This window comes from Arachis stenosperma, chromosome 5, assembly GCF_014773155.1.
Source record: "Arachis stenosperma cultivar V10309 chromosome 5, arast.V10309.gnm1.PFL2, whole genome shotgun sequence".
NCBI lineage: Eukaryota > Viridiplantae > Streptophyta > Magnoliopsida > Fabales > Fabaceae > Arachis > Arachis stenosperma.
Genome location: NC_080381.1, coordinates 51,037,265 through 51,058,237, shown reverse-complemented (window position 1 = coordinate 51,058,237; position 20,973 = coordinate 51,037,265). Strand labels below are relative to the sequence as shown.

The following is a 20,973-nucleotide window of genomic DNA, read 5'->3' as shown; positions in this document are numbered from 1 at the left end:
GTTGCCCCTTTTCGAAGGTATGGAACATTATTTATGATAATTAGACAATTATAAGGTTCCTCTGCATCTCTGATATTTTGATTTTTTTTTGCTTCTGTAGAGTCGAGATTGCAATTATTTTGTTTGGGTTGATGAAATTGATAGGGGATGGCAAAGTTTGGCAAGGTGTTTGATTAGAAGACTCAATGAGCATGAATGTGGTATTGCTAATCAAGATGTGACGATTGCTCTAACAGACCACAGTGAAAGAAATGTTAACATGGCCACAAAGGTTGAGAAGAAGATTGAAGGTGAAATCAAAGCTATGAGAGTATGGCTTGTGTCCGTGTCTTTAGGATTGTTTTTGCAGTTTACGTTTTTTCTTGTTTGTAATGGTCATATACAAGTGATTGGGAAGTTTGAGTCCAAAATTTATGCATAAGTTTAGAACTAGTTTCGATACAGGTTGTTTTCTACCAATGAAGAACAATGTAATTCATGTTTGAATGGAATGATATATTTGCTATTTATTATATTTTTATTCTATCACTATTTTCAATAATTGTTATTCTTTTCCAACATTGTTTAAGCATTCTGAGTTGAGAAATTAGTTAATCATAATAACATCAATATCAGAATATAATATGTATTAGAAAATCTGCATAGCCACAAGCACTCATAAGCATTCATAAGGTTCTAAAAAGGTACATCAATAACAGTTTAAGTAGTGTATGTAGCATACGAACACCACATGATAATCCAAAATAAAAAGTAAACATAATTGATCCTTATCAATAAAGTATTGAGGTAAATTACATAAATATAGATTCCAAAAAAAAAAGATAAAGACTGTTAATTTTTTTTAACTTGGTGTTGAATTGCTGCTCCCACTGGATAATCCATAGGCTGTACCTTGCACAGTAGTAGATGGTCTGGGTGATCTGAATCCAGGAACTGGCCATCTTGGTGTAAGGTGTGATCTTGGTATTGGCATAAACTGTGCAAACCTGGAAGTTGCGCCTGCACTGGCTCCTTGCATTGTATGTGGAGACACGGTGGGTGGCCTAACAGATGCATTGGATGGCTACTGAGGAGTGTTCAAAATTGGAGCCTGAGGCACAGGGGTCTGAACTTGTGATGGAGGAGGCTTCTTGGTGGATCTCTTTATTCTCTTTATTTTTGTGGTTGGTGGTCTAATTGGTAGTGGCACTTGCGGTGTATGCGGCATATTAGGAGATGGATTCAATGTGGTAGTGGCCTATGAATTAAATTATACATGAATGTAAGTAAAATTAATAGCTCAAAAAATGCTTTAAAAAATTAACAAATTTAGATTTTACCTGTGTTGGATTCCGATAGTCAGAGATGCCTCAGTTTCAGCTGCTGCAGCATCCAAGGCTGCCTCTGCCTCTACATCCTCCAAGGTTTTCTCCCAATACATCTCATCCAATCTTTCATCATCCTCATCCTGCGCTACATTAGCAGGTGGTACATGTGCAGTTGTTGCTGCAGAAAAGTTTTGACCATGTGTTACAGCATCCGCAACAGTAGCAGCTGCTGCCATGGCTTCCTTTTTAGCCTTGCAACTTCTAGAATTGTCCCCTTCCTGTATAATAATTAAGATTTTATAATAGTTCACAACACAAATAGACACAAACAAATATCCCTAACAATTGTTTTGGTGAACAATATTTCACAAATCTTCAAACAGTATTTGCATTTTATTTGACCGTATTTTCTCTTTGTCTTGTAAGGGTCTGAGTTAACCTTAGGAGCATCCCTAGTGGTGTCTCTCTTATTAGTGGGCTGTCAGATAGGCCGTTTGTAATATGGAGGCAAATTTGGTATAGTGTCTAGCTGTTGCCAATACTCTTGACTAGGCACTGGCTGAACCAAAAATTGGTATGTTGCATTGTAAGCATCAATTGTCAGCCATGTGTGTGCAATTTCTTTAGCTCTTCTATTTTAATGTGCCAATGCTGCACATGCATGCTTGCAGGGTATGCTAGTGAGCTGCCATAGTCTACATGTACAAGTATGCTTCCCGAGATCAACACTTCTTCATAGGTAAGCATTGAACCTCAAAGATATTTTCAGCATCATCTCCTGTCCACAATTGCCTCCAACTACTGCTCGATTTCTTATTTTTCTCCAATCTACTCTGTTGTACTAGACAAAGATGTCCATTGTATCCCCTCAACTCCTTCTTAATTCTAGCCAAAATTCTCATAACATAACACCTTATCTCTTCTAGGAGGGTAATTATTGGCTTTCTGATAAGGAAAAATAAAACAAAAGGATAGATAAGGGGGGTTTTTCTACTAGACCTCTAAGATACCTGTTCTTAGCAACCTAGGTCACCGGAAAGGATTCCCTACTAGACCTTCAAAGAACTTGTCCTTGACAACCTAGATCAGAGGGGCAAAAACTGAAAGAAACCACCACGCATATCACCTTAGTGTTGGATCCTCCAATCTTCCTCATGCAACAAGTGAAGCAAATCACTCACCTCACTTCTCACACAATAAAAACTACTTAAAAACAACTGAAATTTATTCATCAAAATTATGTAAATTGTCTCACTAAAGGTGTTTAAATAGGCACCTAACAATTAACTAAAAGATAAGATAACTAACTTAAATCAGATTTGATCTTATTGGATTAAATCAAATTTGATTTAAATTTTAAAATCCTAAAGATATGATAACTAATTTAAATCAGATTTGATCTTATTAGAGTAGATCAGATTTGATTTAAATTTAAAATCCCTAAAAATACTACTAAACCTAGAAGATTTAAAATAAGTCTTCTAATAAATTTTTGACCACATAACAAACTAAAACAAATGTCTAGAATTTCGAAATTTAAAAATAAATTATGCCTCCCACTGAATTCAGAAAGCATTATTGGGCTTCTTGTTGTCCTGACTTAGCCCAATGGGCCTTGTCCATTCTTCCTTGGTTAGAACTCGATGTAACTCCATATGTACAATCGCTGCCAGGTTCCCAAAACTCTCCTTGAGCTTCTTTGCACGTGCTCTAGTGATAGGGCCTTCTGGAAGTGTGAAATTTCTATTCTACCCTTTTGTCTTAGAATGCTCCTGTTGTCTTTCCGAGCATGTATCATTCCCTCCTTCCTAAAAAAGATTCGTCCTCGAATCTGTGTCCATATCAAAAGGAGAGAGATCAGAAATATTGAAAGTAGCAGAGACATTATACTCACCTGGTAGGTCAATCTTGTAGGCGTTGTCATTAATCTTCTCAAGCACTTGGAATGGGCCATCCCCTCTAGCATCAAGTTTAGTCTTCCTCCGAGGAAGAAATCTCTCCTTCCTCAAATGTACCCAAACCCAATCTCCTGGTTCGAAGACTATATGCTTTTGGTTTTTGTTAACCCTTTCAGCCGTGGTTTTGTTCTTCCTCTCAATTAGGCCACGAGCCTTCGCATGTATTGCTTTAACTTTCTCAACCTTGCTAGCTCCATCTAAACTAATAAGATCACTCAAAGGTAAAGGCATTAAATCTAAGACAGTGAGAGGATTAAAACCATAGACAAGTTCAAAGGGTGAAAAACCAGTGGAAGAATGGATTGTCCTGTTATAAGCAAACTCAATAAAAGGTAAACAATCTTCCCAGGTTTTCAAATTCTTACCAACAACAGCACGTAATAAGGTTCCCAATGTCCTATTTACGACTTCAGTTTGACCATCAGTTTAAGGGTGATAACTAGTTGAGTATAACAATTTTGTTCCCAGCTTACTCCACAAAACTTTCCAAAAGTGACTTAAGAATTTGACATCACGATCAGAAACAATAGTTTGGGGAACACCATGTAAGCGCATAACTTCTCGAAAGAATAGGTCAGCAATATGTGTGGCATCATCAGTTTTATGGCAAGCAATGAAATGAGCCATTTTACTAAATCTATCTACCACAACAAAAATGCTATCTCGACCTCTCCTAGTTCTAGGCAAACCAAGAACAAAATCCATAGAAATATCAACCCATGGATGCACAGGAACAGGTAAAGGAGTATACAAACCATGTGGTAAGACTTAGATTTAGCTTGTTTACATGCAATGCATTTAGCACAAAATTTCTCAACATCTTTACGCATGTGGGGCCAGTAAAAATGCTCAGATAAAACATCCAAAGTCTTATGCACACCAAAATGACCCATCAAACCCCCACTATGTGATTCTAGAAAAAGTAACTCCCTAATAGAACAAGTAGGTACACAAATCCTATTACCCTGAAAAAGAAAGCCATCATGCTTATAGAATATGTTATATGCACCATGTTCAAATGCAGCATAGATAGAGGCAAAAGCAGAATCAGTTGCATACAATTCCTTCATACACTCAAAACCTAACAGTTTAGAAGTAAGGATTGTGATTAAGGAATACCTTCTAGATAATGTATCAGGAACCACATTCTCTTTACCTTGCCTATAGGCGATTACATAGGGAAAGGATTCAAGGAATTCTATCCATTTTGCATGTCTCTTGTTCAGCTTCCCTTGGCCCTTCAAGTGTTTGAGGGATTCATAGTCAATATGTACCATAAATTCCTTAGGTAGCAAATAATGTTGCCACACTTTCAAAGCTCGCACCAAGGCATAAAGCTCTTTATCATAAGTGGAGTAGTTGAGGCGGGCCCCATTCAACTTCTCACTGAAATAGGTAATTGCTCGCTTTTCCTGCATCAAAACAACACCTATACCAATTCCGGAAGCATCACATTCAATTTCAAAAGTTTTAAAAAAATCTGGTAAAATAAGAATGGGAGCAGAACACAATAATTCTTTCAAGGTGTTAAAGACAAGTTCTTGTTCCTGATCCCATTTAAAGTTGACATGTTTCTTGATGATTTCAGTTAAAGGTGCAGCAATAGTAGAAAAATCTTTAACAAACCTCCGATAAAAACCCGCAAGACCATGAAAACTTCTAACATCAGAGACACTCTGAGGTGTGGGCCATTCTCTAATAGCCTTCACCTTCTTGTCATCTACCTCAATTCCTGCAGAACTTATCACAAAACCTAGGAATACGATTTTACTCAGACAAAATAAGCACTTTTGGAGATTAGCATACAATTTTTCCTTTCTAAGTACCTCTAAAACAGATTGAACATGCAAAATATGATCATCAAGACATTTACTATAGATAAGGATATCATCAAAATAAACAACTACAAATTTACTTAAAAACTCTCGCAAAACATGATTCATTAGTCTCATGAATGTACTAGGTGCATTAGTCAAACCAAATGGCATAACTAACCACTCATACAAACCATATTTAGTTTTGAAAGCTGTTTTTCATTCATCACCAAGTTTCATTCGTATTTGATGATAACCACTCCTTAAATCTATTTTAGTAAAAATAACAGAACCATGCAATTCATCAAGCATATCATCAAGTCTAGGAATAGGATGGCGATACTTTACCGTAATCTTATTTACAGCCCTGCAGTCAACACACATCCTTCATGAGCCATCCTTCTTGGGTACCAATAGTACCGGAACAGCACAAGGACTTATGCTTTCTCTCACAAAACCCTTAGCCAAAAGGTCCTCGACTTGCTATTGCAGTTCCTTCGTTTCCTCAGGATTGGTCCGGTAAGCTGGCCGGTTAGGAATGCTTGATCCGGAGACAGTCAATCTGATGTTCAATGCCTCGTAATGGAGGTAAACCTGAGGGCATCTCATCCGGAAATACATCGCCAAATTCCTGCAAGAGTGAAATAAAAGTACTAGGCAGGTTATGGTTAGTTTCAATGGTAGAAAGTAAAGTCTCTCTAAATCGTACTAACACCAATATTTTTTCCCTAAACTAGCATGCTTCAGATCCCTCTCTTTGGCATAAAAACATATTTTGTGAGCACTCTCACTCTCCACAGATGCTTCTCTTTTAGAACTCTCTTTTTCACTCAAACCCTGACTCTTTTTCTCACACGTTTCATCTCTCAAAGCCCTCTCTTTACCCTCTTGTTTTTCAATTTTCTCACATCCTAAAGACTCTTTAGTAGATTTGTGCATGCTCAGTTGCTCTAGGTACACTTCTCTAGGTGTCAAAGGTGCAAGGGTAATCTTCTTCCCATGATAAGTGAAGGAGTATCGGTTTGTGAAACCATCATGGACCACTTTCCTATCATACTGCCATGGACGGCCTAGGAGTAGATGACAAGCCTGCATGGGAACCACGTCACAAAGTACCTCGTCACTATATCTCTCAATAGAGAACTGTATGCGGGCTTGCTTCATAATCTTCAACTCACCAACATCACTTAGCCACTCCAGTTTGTAAGGGTTAGGGTGTTTGGTGCATTTCAACCCCAATTTTGTGATTAAAGTAGAGCTAGCAACGTTTGTATAACTTCCAGCATCAATGATCATGAGTCCAACCTTACCTCCCAATAAAACTTTTGTATGAAAGATGTTCTCTCGCTGTTCTAGACGATCATCCTTGGCTTGTACATTTAAGATCTGCCTAGTAACAAGGGTCTCACCACTAACAGCATACTTAACTATATCTTCATTATCTGTAGCGTCATCTGCATGTGGCATGTCTTCATACCCATCTAAGTTATCAGATTCTGAGAAAATATCATTTGATTTAATTACCATGGTCCTTTTAGTTGGACACTCGGAATGGCCTAATCTGCGGCACTTAAAGCAGGTAATATCACGATGCCGTGCAGGAGGTTTAGAAGTGGAATTAGGTGTCTGCGGCTTTCTGTGATGCTTTGTGGGCTTCTCCTTTGATTCGGTAGGTTTGGATCCAGTCTTTTTCCTGAAATTAGCACCTCTCGAATCCCACCTTGAAGTAGAATTACGCAGCCCTTTCGCCTTTTGGTGTCTTTCCACTTTGATAGCTAGGTTCACCAAGTCTTCTATAGTCACAAATGGGAGATGTTCTACAGTATTTGCAATGTCTCGATTCAGCCCACTCAAGAAATGTGCCATAGTAGCCTCAGACTCCTCCTCAATATTTGCTTAGATTAGCAGCATCTCCATCTCCTTATGATACTCATCTACAGATTTAAAACCTTGGTATAACTGTTGAAGCCGTTGATGTAGCTCCCTATAGTAGTAAGAAGGGACAAACCGTTGTCGCATGACCTTCTTCATCTTTTCCCAAGACAGAATTGGTGGTTCTCCATTCCGCCTCCTCTGTTTGTCCAGCTCGGCCCACTAGCCGCTAGCTTTACCTTTTTTTACATCAATGTAGTCATGACACTGAAATAGGAGCTCTACCTTGCGTTCCCATTCCAGGTACGCCTTAGGGTCACTTCTGCCTTTAAATTCTGGGATGCGCATCTTGATAACATTAAGATTATTATCAACATCTATCGGTTGTCTATGATGCCGGGATCTGGATGAAGTCTCATCCTCAGACTCCGTAGAATCATTATGAATAGATTCTCGTGACCGTTCTTTTTGCCTAGAGGAAAAAGAGTTAATTCGAGAATCCATGTCATCAAGACGTTGTTGAATCCCTGTAAGGATGCTGGCAAATGCGTCGAGGCGGAAAGTTAGTTGTGGATCGGGGTTCCCTTCAGTGTTAGCCATCAATGAACCTGTAAAAGAAAAGACCTTACAGCACTCTTTTCACGTGTTTCACTCGGAATAGGACACTCGTGTTTCACTCAATACATGGCTTTTACCCTCTGATGAGCTTACCACTCTTGTCTTTTTCCACTCTTGGATTGTCTTAACAAGTTGCACTTCGGAAGATGAGGAATTGAGATAAGGAAAAATAAAACAAAAGGATATATAAGGGGTTTTCCTACTAGACCTCTAAGATACTTGTTCTTAGCAACCTAGGTCACTGGAAATGATTCCCTACTAGACCTTCAAAGAACTTGTCCTTGACAACCTAGATCAGAGGGGCAAAAACTGAAAGAAACCACCACGCAGATCACCTTAGTGTTGGATCCTCCAATCTTCCTCATGTAACAAGTGAAGCAAATCACTCACCTCACTTCTCACACAATAAAAACTTCTTAAAATCAACTAAAATTTATTCATCAAAGTTATGTAAATTGTCTCACTAAAGGTGTTTAAATAGGCACCTAACAATTAACTAAAAGATAAGATAACTAACTTAAATCAGATTTGATCTTATTAGATTATATCAGATTTGATTTAAATTTTAAAATCCTAAAGATATGATAACTAATTTAAATCAGATTTGATCTTATTAGAGTAGATCAGATTTGATTTAAATTTAAAATCCCTAAAAATACTACTAAGCATAGCATATTTAAAATAAGTCTTCTAACAAACTTTTGACCACAAAACAAACAAAAACAAATGTCTAGAATTTCAAAATTTAAAGCCTCCCACTGAATTCGAAAAATATTATTGGGCTTCTTGCTGTCCTGACTTAGCCCTATAGGCCTTGCCCATTCTTCCTTGGTTAGAACTTGATGTAACTCCATATGCACAAGCGTTGCCAGATTTCCAAAACTCTCCTTGAGCTTCTTTGCACGTGCTCTAGTGATGGGGCCCTCTGGAAGTGTGAAATTCCCATTCTGCCCTTTTGTTTTAGAATGCTCCTGTTGTCTATCACTTTCCCCTAAACTTCTTACACTTAGCTTAAAAACTTCTCTGTTGTTGTTGGTGATATTATCCACCTTTGGCCATTCACTGAAGTGGGATCTTAACCATTGTTCTGGTGGAATACGGCTCAGATACTCCCAAGTATCTGGGTTTAGTTTTCTAATTGTTGTCATGGCTGCTGCAAAGTCTTGGGGGGAGTTGTGCTCCTTGCACACACCCAAACTGCACCCTTGAGTTATATGCTTTTCCATCTTTTGTTCTCTCAAATTTTCCTTTGTGATATATCTCCAAAGTGATATGTATTGTAGCCATCTATGTAAAAGAATAAAAAATCCACCATTAGTGACAATCTCACAAACTCCAAGTTAGTCAAAACCTAACCATCATGGTACCTAACTTCACTATCAATTTTGTTTCAAGAACAATAATTACCACAATATTCAAATCATAAAAAATTTATACAGCTTAAATAGAGGAACAAGAATATAATGAAGTTACCACAAATCCAAACCCTATCATAAATAACCACAACAGAACTAATTTTTTCACATTGAACTAACAACTCTTATAACTTAGAGGTTACAGTCATTGAATCACTTAGTTTATGAAAGTATTACCTCTTAGAGCCTTCGAGTGTGACAGAGTTCACCTCTAAACACTATCCATTGGAGAAGCAGCAACCTCCCTCTCCAATGTCGTCGCTGGAATGGAATCAGAGCACAATGGGATTATGCTAGAGAAGAAGAAGATGAAAAATTGCTCTGTTAGGGTATGGTTGATTTCCTGCTCAAAAGGGAGGGATTACACCTCTTACTGTTCTTCTAATTTCAATACTTGAAGGAGTAACCATTTTTTTTAATAAACTAAATAAATACAATTTTAACAAAAAAATTAATCCATGTAAGACATCCTTTTGCCACGTTGCTATGGATGTGGACAGATTATATAATTTAACAATATTCTTCTAACGTTTGGTCACATTTGACAAACAGAGCAAATCAATTGTGGGTATCTGAGGAGTTGTGATCTTGCATGGTTACTTTTGTCAGCGAATCAATCTTTCATGATTACTTTTGGTGGTTTAGTCTATTTTTTATTATCTTTGTTTTGTTATTTTATTATTAAGGGTGTATTCATTATAGCATTTCTAAAACAAGTGTTGTTGTGTTTAAAACTCTCATTCGTGAATATGAAATCTATTCTATGAGAACTTTTATTGTCCAGATAAAAACCAAACTAATTAGAACTACTTTTCACAAGTACAAATTAAGTTTTTACACCAAAATTTTAGTGACTATTCTTTCCAATAATAGTTCACATTTTGTCCTTTTTTTTTACTCTTTATTGTGATATTGGGTTCATGGCTACTCTGAATCAAAATTACTTTATAAGTAAATATGATAATTTTCATATTTGGTTAATGTTCTGTGTTTTGTTAGATTATTTTTACTTGTAAAGTAGATGATTTTATAAAATGGTAGTTTATATGATTTTGTAGATTATATTAGTTATGTTATTGGCAAGGAGGATCCAAAAGACTTAGTAACAACTATAAGAAACCATAATAAACACATTGCGGTTTACTCAAAAGACTTAGAATTTATTTTTTCTCTCACATTTTATGTTAAACTACTTTTTTTTGTTTGATATATAGTTTGTTCTTTAATTAAAGAAAAAAATTATTTTATTTTGGTGTCCTTTCATTTTTATTGTTTTTTTTACTTTAATAAGGACATAGCGTGAATTTTTTCTGTGTATTTTTTCTTTTGTTGTGTCTTTTTTGGTCTCATAGAAGAAATAAAATGAAATGTATTGATGATTTAATTGATCTAATTTTGTCTTTTATAAAAGAATATGACGGTCAGCCACTGATGATGATGATACAACTCTTTAAACCTATGCGTATTTAGATGTGGTCAACATCCAAAATAATTATCAGTTTTTCTAAACTTTGATTAACCCAAACTTTTTTAATGTAGTTGCATTCAAAAATAGGTACATGGACGGGTAGTGACTATTTCATAATTTTTTTATCAATTTAATTTTTAGTTTAGTATTGTATAAACTTTTGCATGTATTAGAATTTTATTGTTCTTTTACATTTCAATTTATAGTTTCACTATTTATATATTGTGAAGTTTGAATTCATTGATTGAAAGAAGGTAATTTTATTTAATTCTCATTTTATTTTTGTCTTATTTTTCCATGCAGTTTAATAGTTCAAGGTGTTGTATGTTCTTAGGCAATTAGCCATAACAAAGACAACCACAAAATTTGGTCATTGATGATATAATGGGTGGTGCAACTCCAGTGAAGAGTATTAAAAAAATTCTTAACATGATAGAGATGATTACATTATAAAATATTTCTCTTTCATGTTTAAAGTGAAGCCGCTATTTTTATGATTAATATATAACTTGATTGGTATAGAAATGATATGCTGGGTTGTTGGTACCATTATTTCTATTGAGGCTGGTGCCAATAATGAGTTCTATTGAAAAGTACAAATGCATAAGGATTGATATTAGTGTGAACATTGTAGAAAAACCTGTTTCAAACAAACTTTAAGATCAGGATATGATTTAATATGAATATTATAATGTTGTTAATCTTCTTAGGCATGTATCATGTGTCAATTATAAGTGATAATAATCATTAGGATGGTTACTTTACAAATATCACATTCGTATTATATAACTAATAGTACTAGTTGCATTAAGATAATTCTTTGAAATTTTAAGTTTAGGTTAATTTTGAAAAAAAAAAAACTGCAATTGAAATAAGGGATATTAGTATAAGTATCTAGTTTACTCTCTCAATTGTTTTAATTTTATTCTATTATTTTTTCCTTTCAAAAAGAATGTAGGCAATCATAATTTTATTTTGATCAAGAAAGAACAAGGTGGATATTTTTACTCAGAAGCATTGGAGAAAATTATTGAGAAGCGATGCCTTTTAAAATTGCCAGTTACCTTTAAGAATATAAATTTGAATGATCAAGTGTATATTATGGTTAAAATAAGCGATGATAAGAAATTGATAAAGTTATATGGATCCCAAACTTCGTCCTTTGATGTTGGAGTATGTTATAAATACTTTCACTTGATTTTATGGTGTCATATTTTTCTAATATTTTTTACATTAGTTGCTTTGAGGTCTAACATACCCTTTTTTTTCAAGGGTGGTGATTAAAATATTTTCAACTATTACTTTCAAATGGTCATAACAAAATTGAGTCAGAGACGAATGAAGTACTAACTGTATCTTTATCTAATATTAGCATTTTTAAAGTATTAAAAATGTAGGTTACTAATATTTATTGTATTGAGTGTATTGTCTTTTTATTGTATTAGGATTCCGTTACAGAGAATAATTGCGATAATGACATAGAGACTCCTAGTAAATATGTTGTTGCTGATGTTATAAGGATTAATAATAAAGATGTGATATATAGTTTAAATGTTCAAGCATCTAGTAGCAAAACTTTTAGACGTGATATTGGTAAAAGAAAAATAAAGTAATTATTCTAGTAGTGGTTTTGTTTGACTAATGATGTGAGGTAGATCACAAATCTTTGTATATATATGGTAATTAATGTTTAAGAGATGCTTGGTTGAATTTGTTATATATGTTAGGGTGGCTTATGTTTTAGTTGAAATCCTGTTTACGTTATACACTTTTGTGTTTATGTTGAAGTGTTGTAAGTAATATATGTGGTGGATGTCTAATTTATAATATTAATAATATTATGTTAACTCCTTTTCGATAATTTTACTGTTTTTTCGTTGGCTTATATTTATTACTATGTATGTATTTTTAGATATATAATACAACATACTATCATAAAAATAGATTAATAAAAAAGGCATAAATTATTAGAGGTAATCTAAGTAAATTAAATTATGTTTAGTTATGAAAATTTTATCTTAATTAATTTGAAGTATATAATCGTATGAATAAGTACATTTGGTGATTAGCACTAAAGATTTTAGAAATGTTAGTAGAAAAATTAATTTTTTTTGTACTTTTAAGATTTGATAAAAAGAAAATAAAGATTTATATGTATTATTAGATATTAAATTGTTTAAATCCTATATTTTTTGTATTTTTAGAAGTAATAATTTATTTTTTTAGTGATTAAAAAAAATCTATAGTTACATTTTGAAAGATGTAAAAATATTTATGTAATAACATTATAATTTTAAATTTTTAATGCCTATTTTTAAAAAAATTAATTATTAAAGAATTATTTTATTTGAAGATTATGTCCTATGGTACCACCTATTTTTTAAATTCTAATTCAATAAATTTCAATAAATTTAGAATAAATATAAATGTTAACTAAAAAGATAAAAAATACAGGCCTTTTATTATATTTTTATTATTTTTTTGTTATTTAATATAAAAATATTTACTTTCCACCTTTCAAGTTTTAGTGTACATAGAAAAGGATAACGAAAACAAGTTTTTACTCAAGGATAAAATTGTCTCTATCTTATTTCCTTCTATATTTGTTGATGACCTAAATTGGTGGTCTACGCCAATAGGAGCGACAAAAATAAGTACTTTTTTGGATATCTCAAAAGATTTTTCCATAATTGTGTGATCTAATACTTTCTCTTAATAATATTTTTTAAAGTATATTGTGTCAATATGAGATAAAGTCGTAAAATTACTTTTAGTTTCAATTTTTAAATTTTTTGTGTATATGAAATTAGATCTATACAATTTTTTAAGAATATTATTTATTTAATTTTTGTAGTTGTGTAAAATTATTACCATAGTTGATTGGTAAATTTTTTATCAGAAATTATTTGGAATGTAACATATCTGCTTTGATAATACAGGAGATTTATGTGTACGAGTTTACAATGATCAGAATAAAAAGACAACTATTTTCTTTTTATTATAAAAAAAACATGTATGTCTTTTGTGTGTTATTTCTATTAGTCAGTGTCTTTGTTATATATTTTTCTAATTTTAATGTTCTAACTTTTGAACATAATGTTTATGGACAAATTCAATGGTTCGGTCAAAAAAACTTTGGAAAAAATGTTGGGTTTTACTATCAGATATAATCCAACATAACCAAAAACCATGTTTAATTCGCCAAATTTAAAATCAATAATTCTTTTTTTATCTTCTCGACACATGCATCTATCTTACTTAAATGTTAAGAAAAAAATTTACATTGACTTTTTATTTTGTTAAAAAGATCAATAAAAACTTTAATATCATTATGTCCACTTAACAAATTATTAACAAAAATTGCATTATTATATTTTAATGTTACTTTTTATTTTATATTACAGATTTAATTTTATCAAAAGATGAATTGTTACAACTTAGTCTTATTGAAATTGAGTATATATTTAATACCAATGAAAAAATAGTTTGAGATTTTTCAATAATATCATTTCCTAATATGAATAACATTTATGTTCCAACACAAGGTGATTCACAAAACAGATTAATAATAGGTGAACTTTCTTATGACCATCTTAGTCTGACCAAAGAGCATAACCAATATTTGTCACAATTGACAACTAAATAAAGAGATGTTTATGATAAAATTCTTATGACTATTAGTTCAAAAAGTGGAAAAGTTTTTTTCATATATAGATATGGTGGTACAAGAAAAACTTTCATATATAAGGCTTTATTAGCTGTTATTAGATCAAAAGGCAAAATTGTTTCAAGTGATATAGCATCTTTTTTACTACTTCGAGAAAAAATTACTTATTCCAGGTTTGCTATCCCTTTGACTCTTAATGAATGTTCAACTTGCAATATAAAACAAGAAAGTCGACTACCTAAATTAATTTCAACAGCCAAACTAATAATTTAGGATGAACCTCATATGAATAAGTTTTGTTTTGAAGAATTAGATAGAACAATGAGAGATTTACTAAGATTCAATTGAATCAAGCATGACATTACCATTTGAAGGAAAGAAAGTTATCTTTGGTGGAGATTTCAGAAAAATTCTTATAGTAATTACAAAAGGACCTAGACAAGAAATTTTTAATGCTCCAATAAACTCATCTTATCTATGAAATCATTGTAAAGTGTTGGAGTTAACTCAAAATATGCGATTAAAGGTTACCAGTCAACATTACAAGAAAGACATTGAATATCGGCTAATTTACCGTCGGATTTAGTGACAAACTTTAGCGTCGGCTAAACTGACGGTTTCGGGTAAAAAATTCGTTCTTGAAAAATATTACCCTCAGATTAGGAATTTTGTCGCTAAATCCGTTGGTAAGTTGTGGTGCGAAATTTCATGTTATTTGCGCCAATTTTACCGTCGAATTTTATAGCAAAATTATCCGACGGTAACAGATTTTAGTGAACGCATCGTTTAGGCCACAAGGAATGCATTACCGGCGAATAATCTATCTGCCGGTAAATTCGACGGTAAAATTGGGATAAAATTCAATCGCGAAATCCTTCCCTCTCACTTCTGCGAACTCTCTCTCTCTCTGTCTCTCTATCTCTCTCTCTCTTCTCTTCTCCGCTCTTTCTTCTCCCTCTCTCTCCTCTCTGCTACTCCATTGTAGTTGCTGTTGTCGCCACCACCTTGAGCTGCCATTGTCGCCACTACTGGTAGTCGTCAACGTTGCTGGAGTTGTCGCCGTTACCATCGTTGTTGGTTTCTGTTTCCATCGGAGGTTCTCACCTTGTTGCCGTCATTGCTACCTCCTGTCACCACCACGCTTCCACCATCTTACAGCTACCATCAAAGCTAATTTTTCTATATTTTTTATTTTTCTAGATTTTTTCTTTATGAGTTTAGAACTTTGTTAAGTATTTTATTAAATTATTGATTAATTTTTTTAATGAAGTGTGTGATTAGGATTTGTTATGTTAATTTAATGTTGTTAGAAATTACATAATGTTAGTATAGGTCATGGTACGGTTAAATTAAGAGTGCTTGAGTTGTTGGAAGATTTTATTTAAGTATTAAGAGTGCTTGAGCTGGTTGAAGATTTTTTTTGTGTTTAGTGAATGAGTTTCTTTTAATTACATTCAATTTATATTGTTTTTTATTATGTCTATTGTTAACTTGATGAAATTAAAACTATGTTTTAATTAATTACAAATTAGTTTTTGATGTAGTTTTATCTTGTAAATCTAATAAGTTATCCTTTTTATTAGGATAGTGCTATTTTCTCTGAAATCAATTGGAGTTCGCTTCTTTCTTAGTATGTGCAGTTGAATTCCAGGTTAGTATTCTATCTATGAATATACTGAATTGTTTAAGTTTTATGTTAGACTTACATTTCCTAGGATAGAGTTTTAGGACCAAAATGAGAGAAGGTTGCATAGTGGTTCCTTCTCGAAATCCTTATTTGCTAAAAAATTATCAAGTTATAAGGGATTGTGCACTAGAACAGCTAGGATTTGATGTTTTATTGAATGTGTATTTGTTCTACTTTATGCTTGTATTTCTTTCTTCTACCAAATTTCTATTTACATTTTTTAAAATATATTTGGTTTGTGAGAGAATGAAAATTGGATTTGGTGGGAGATTCTAATTATAGAGAAAACTCTACAAAATTTTCTAAAAATTTTAACAAGTTGCGTTATTGGTTGAATTCTAGGATTTTTTTTGCAAAATGATTCCCATACATCATTTGTAGATGTACGATAGGGAGAACAACGGATGGGGGAGAGGGGTTAAACCTAAGTTCTTTGAGGGAGTTGTCGAGTTTATTATGTATGTATTCAATAATAAACCATTTAAGTTTCAAACGGTAGCTAGGTGTCTGTGCTATAAGTGTCGACTGACTAAGTAGTTAGGACCTTCGGATATAACACGTCATCTTTATCGTAATGGGTTCAAGAATGGGTATTAGATGTGGACAGAACATGGAGAGGTAGATGAGCAGGGAATTAATTAGTCTGCCTTAAATTCTAATAGGTATAGAGGGTCAATCAACAAGAGTTCAGGTGGTTAGAGGACTAAACATGGAAGACATTAATTGGGAGGATAACCAAGAGAGATATAACAAGATGGTGTTTGATGCAACTGGGTGTGGCCCATATGGAAGATGCTGAACAATACCCTAACCTGGAGGTAAAGAAATTTTATCATCTATTAGAATCTACCATGAAACCTTTGTTTGAGGGGTGCGTTCATTCAAAATTGTCTGCATATGTTATAATAATGAATATTAAGTCTGTGTCAAATCATACACATGAGTCTTTTGGTAAGTGAGCTACCCTTTGCAATGAACCAGTACCTCTCAGGACTATTGGCATCTCATGGAGCCACTATGAAGCAAAAAAGTTAATGTAAAAGTTAGGTCTAAATTAAGTGAAAATAGATTGTTGTTTGCATGGTTGTATGTTGTTGATGAGCGGATAATTTGTATACTTTTTGGCATTGTTTTTAGTATGTTTTTAGTATGATCTAGTTAGTTTTTAGTATATTTTTATTAGTTTTTAGTTAAAATTCACTTTTCTGGACTTTACTATGAGTTTGTGTGTTTTTCTGTGATTTCAGGTATTTTCTGGCTGAAATTGAGGGACCTGAGCAAAAATCTGATCCAGAGACTCAAAAGGACTGCAGATGCTGTTGGATTCTGACCTCCCTGCACTCAAAGTGGATTTTCTGGAGCTACAGAAGCCCAATTGGCGCGCTCTCAACGGCGTTGGGAAGTAGACATCCTAGGCTTTCCAGCAATATATAATAGTCCATACTTTGCCCAAGATTTGATGGCCCAAATCGGCGTTCAAAGTCACCTCAAGAAATTCCAGCGTTAAACGCCGGAACTGGCACCCAAATGGGAGTTAAACGCCCAAACTGGCACCAAAGCTGGCGTTTAACTCCAAGAAGAGTCTCTACACGAAATTGCTTCATTGCTCAGCCCAAGCACACACCAAGTGGGCCCGGAAGAGGATTTTTATGTCATTTACTCATTTCTGTACACCCTAGGCTACTAGTTTCTTATAAGTAGGACCTTTTACTATTGTATAGAAATCTTTTGATCACTTTTAGATCAGAGGAGAGACTTTTGGGAGGCTGGCCATTCGGCCATGCCTAGACCCTGTTCTTATGTATTTTCAACGGTGGAGTTTCTACACACCATAGATTAAGGTGTGGAGCTCTGCTGTACCTCGAGTATTAATGCAATTACTATTGTTCTTCCATTCAAATTCCACTTGTTCTTTATCCAAGATATCACTTGTTCTTCAACATGATGAAGGTGATGATTGACACCCATCACCATTCTCACTCATGAACAAGGTGACTGACAACCATTCTTGTTCTACACGCATCCGAGGCTTAGTGAATATCTCTTGGATTTCTGATTGCATGATGCATGGTTGATCGCCTGACAACCGAGTGCTCGCCTGACAAACGAGCCAGCCATTCCGTGAGATCAGAGTCTTCGTGGTATAGGCAAGAACTGATGGCAGCATTCAAGAGAATCCGGAAGGTCTAACCTTGTCTGTGGTATTCTGAGTAGGATTCAATGATTGAATGACTGTGACGTGCTTCAAACCTGTAACCTACTGGGCGTTAGTGACAGACGCAAAAGAGTTATTCTATTCCGGTAGGGGAGGGAACCAAACCGGTGATTGGCAGCACTGTGACAGAGTGTGTGCATTAGCTTTCACTGCGCGGATGGGAGGTAGCTGCTGACAACAGTGAGACCCTATACGAGCTTGCCATGGAAAGGAGTAAGAAAGGATTGGATGAAGGCTGTAGGAAAGCAGAGAGACGGAAGGGAAGGCATCTTCATACACTTGTCTGAAGCTCATACACCAATGATATACATAAGTATCACTATCTTTATCTTCTATGTTATTTTCGTTCATCACCATATATATCTGAGTTTGCCTGACTAAGATTTACAAGATGACCATAGCTTGCTTCATTACTAACAATCTCCGTGGGACCGACCCTTACTCACGTAAGGTTTATTACTTGGACGACCCAGTGCACTTACTGGTTAGTTGTGCGAAGTTGTGTAATGCCATGGAATTGAACCACCAAGTTTTTGGAGTTCATGACCAGGGATTATGAGAGTTGTGAAAAAGTATTGTTCACAATTTCGCGCACCAAGTTTTTGGCGCCGTTGCCGGGGATTGTTCAAGTTTTGAGCAAGCTTTTGGTAACAATGCCTGGGATTGTTCTAGTTTGGACAACTGACGGTTCATCTTGTTGCTTAGATTAGGTATTTTTTTTTTCGAAATTCTTGAAGGTGAATTCTAGAGTTTCATGATGATTTGTTGAAATCTGGCTGGCTGAGAAGCCATGTCTAATCTGATTGGACCGAGGTTTCAACTTATCACCACAAGAGCTTGTTGATTTCGTATCAATCTTGCTTTTGGAGCAGTGATTTGCTAAGGTTTGGCTGACCTTTGGTCATGTCTAGTGTTTTGGACCGAAGCTTTCTTTGAAAGCTTGGCTGGCTGTGAAGCCATGTCTAATTCCTGGACCGGAGTCTTAGACTAGCATTGCACTGATTCCTGGAATTCTCATTAAGAATTTTGATACCTTTTTCCACTTAATTTTCGAAAAAAAAAAACACAAAACAAAAAAATTTTTTTTTTGCTGTTTCTTGCTTAAGTCTAGTGTCTCATCTTAAGTTTGGTGTCAATTGCATGCATTCATTCATGTGTCTTAAGGATCCTCAAGTAATTCTTGATGATTTTTGTGTTCTAATCTTTGAATTCTATTGACTTGAAGTATTTTGTGTGTCTCATATGCATTCTCATATTGTTAGTGTCAGTAGTACACAAACTGCTAAGTTTGGTGTCTTGCATGCATTGTTATTTGATTCTTGTTGCATTTTGATTATTAAAAATCCAAAAATATTTTTAATTTGTGTCTTTTCAAGTCAATGATACAAAGAATTAAAGATTCAGAACATACTGCAGAGGAATTATACAGAAAAAGTTGAGCATTCAAAAATGCCCAGTGAAGAAGGCAGACTGGCGTTTAAACGCCAGCCAGGGCACCTGGTTGGGCGTTTAACGCCCAAAAAGGGTGCATTTTGGGCGTTAAACGCCAGAATGTATACCATTCTGGGCGTTTAACGCCAGGATGGTGCTAGGGGGAAGATTTTGTTTTCAAAATCAATTTTTTTTTCAAGTTTTCAAAGTTTTTCAAAACCAAATCTTTTTCAAATCATATCTTTTAAATCAAATGTTTTCAAAATCAATTTCTTTCCTTTTTCAAAGATACTTACTAACAATTAATGATTTGATTGAACATTTTTTGCCTTTTCTATTAAGGAAGGTTTTATGCTTGAATCATATCTTTTCTTGTTAGGCAAGTCATCAATTTATTTTTAAAATCATATCTTTTTAGATTGTTTTCAAATCATATCTTTTAAAAATTGTTTTCAAATCATATCTTCTCAATCACATCTTTTTAAAACCATAACTCTTCAATCAAATCCTTTTAATCACATCTTTTTCAAATTAGTTTTCAATCAAATCTTTTCAATTTCTAATTTCAAGATCTTTTTCAAAAATCACTTGATTTCTCTTCCACTTTCAATTTTCGAAAACTATCAATCAAATTTTCAAAATGTTTTCAAAATCTTTTGATTGAATTTTCGAAAATTCTCTTCCCTCCTTCCCACATCCTTCTATTTATGGAGTACCACTCCTTCTAAATGCACAATTCGAACCTTATCTAATTAAAGTTCGAATTCTTCTTCTCCTTCTTCTTTCTATTTCTTTGTTCCTCTGACACTTCAAGGAATCTCTATACTATGACATAGAGGATTCCACATTTTTTTTTCTCTCCTATTTCATATGAGCAGGAGCAGAGACAAAGGCATTCTTGTTGAAGCTGATCCTGAACCTGAGAGGACCCTGAAGAGAAAACTAAGAGAAGCCAAAGCACAACTCTCTTTAGAGGACCTGACCGAACTCTTCAAGGAAGAAGAACACATGGCAGCCGAAAATAACAACAATGTCAACAATGCAAGGAAGGTGCTGGGTGACTTCACTGCACCTACTCCTGATTTCTATGGGAGAAGCATCTCTATCCCTGCCATTGGAGCAAACAACTTTGAGCTTAAGCCTCAATTAGTTTCTCTAATGCAACAGAATTGCAAGTTCCATGGACTTCCAATGGAAGATCCTCATCAGTTTTTAGCTGAATTCTTGCAAATCTGTGACACAGTCAAGACTAATGGGGTTAACCCTGAGGTCTATAGACTGATGCTATTCCCTTTTGCTGTAAGAGACAGAGCTAGAATATAGTTGGATTCTCAACCCAAAGAAAGCCTGGACTCTTGGGAAAAGCTAGTCAATGCCTTCTTGGCAAAGTTCTTTCCACCACAAAGATGGAGTAAGCTTAGAGTGGAAGTCCAAACCTTCAGACAGAAGGATGGAGAATCCCTCTATGAAGCTTGGGAAAGATACAAACAATTAATCAGAAGATGTCCTTCAGACATGCTT

General features: G+C 34.3%; 1 non-coding gene and 1 pseudogene across 1 annotated transcript; both read right to left on the bottom strand.

The window, feature by feature from the left end:
• Positions 1-1,221: 1,221 nt before the first annotated feature.
• On the bottom strand, positions 1,222-8,717 carry LOC130980788 (uncharacterized; annotated as a pseudogene).
• A 12,148-nt stretch (positions 8,718-20,865) lies between these two features.
• On the bottom strand, positions 20,866-20,973 carry LOC130984076 (small nucleolar RNA R71). Its single transcript, XR_009088034.1, has one exon. It is a non-coding gene; the product is annotated as a small nucleolar RNA R71 (small nucleolar RNA).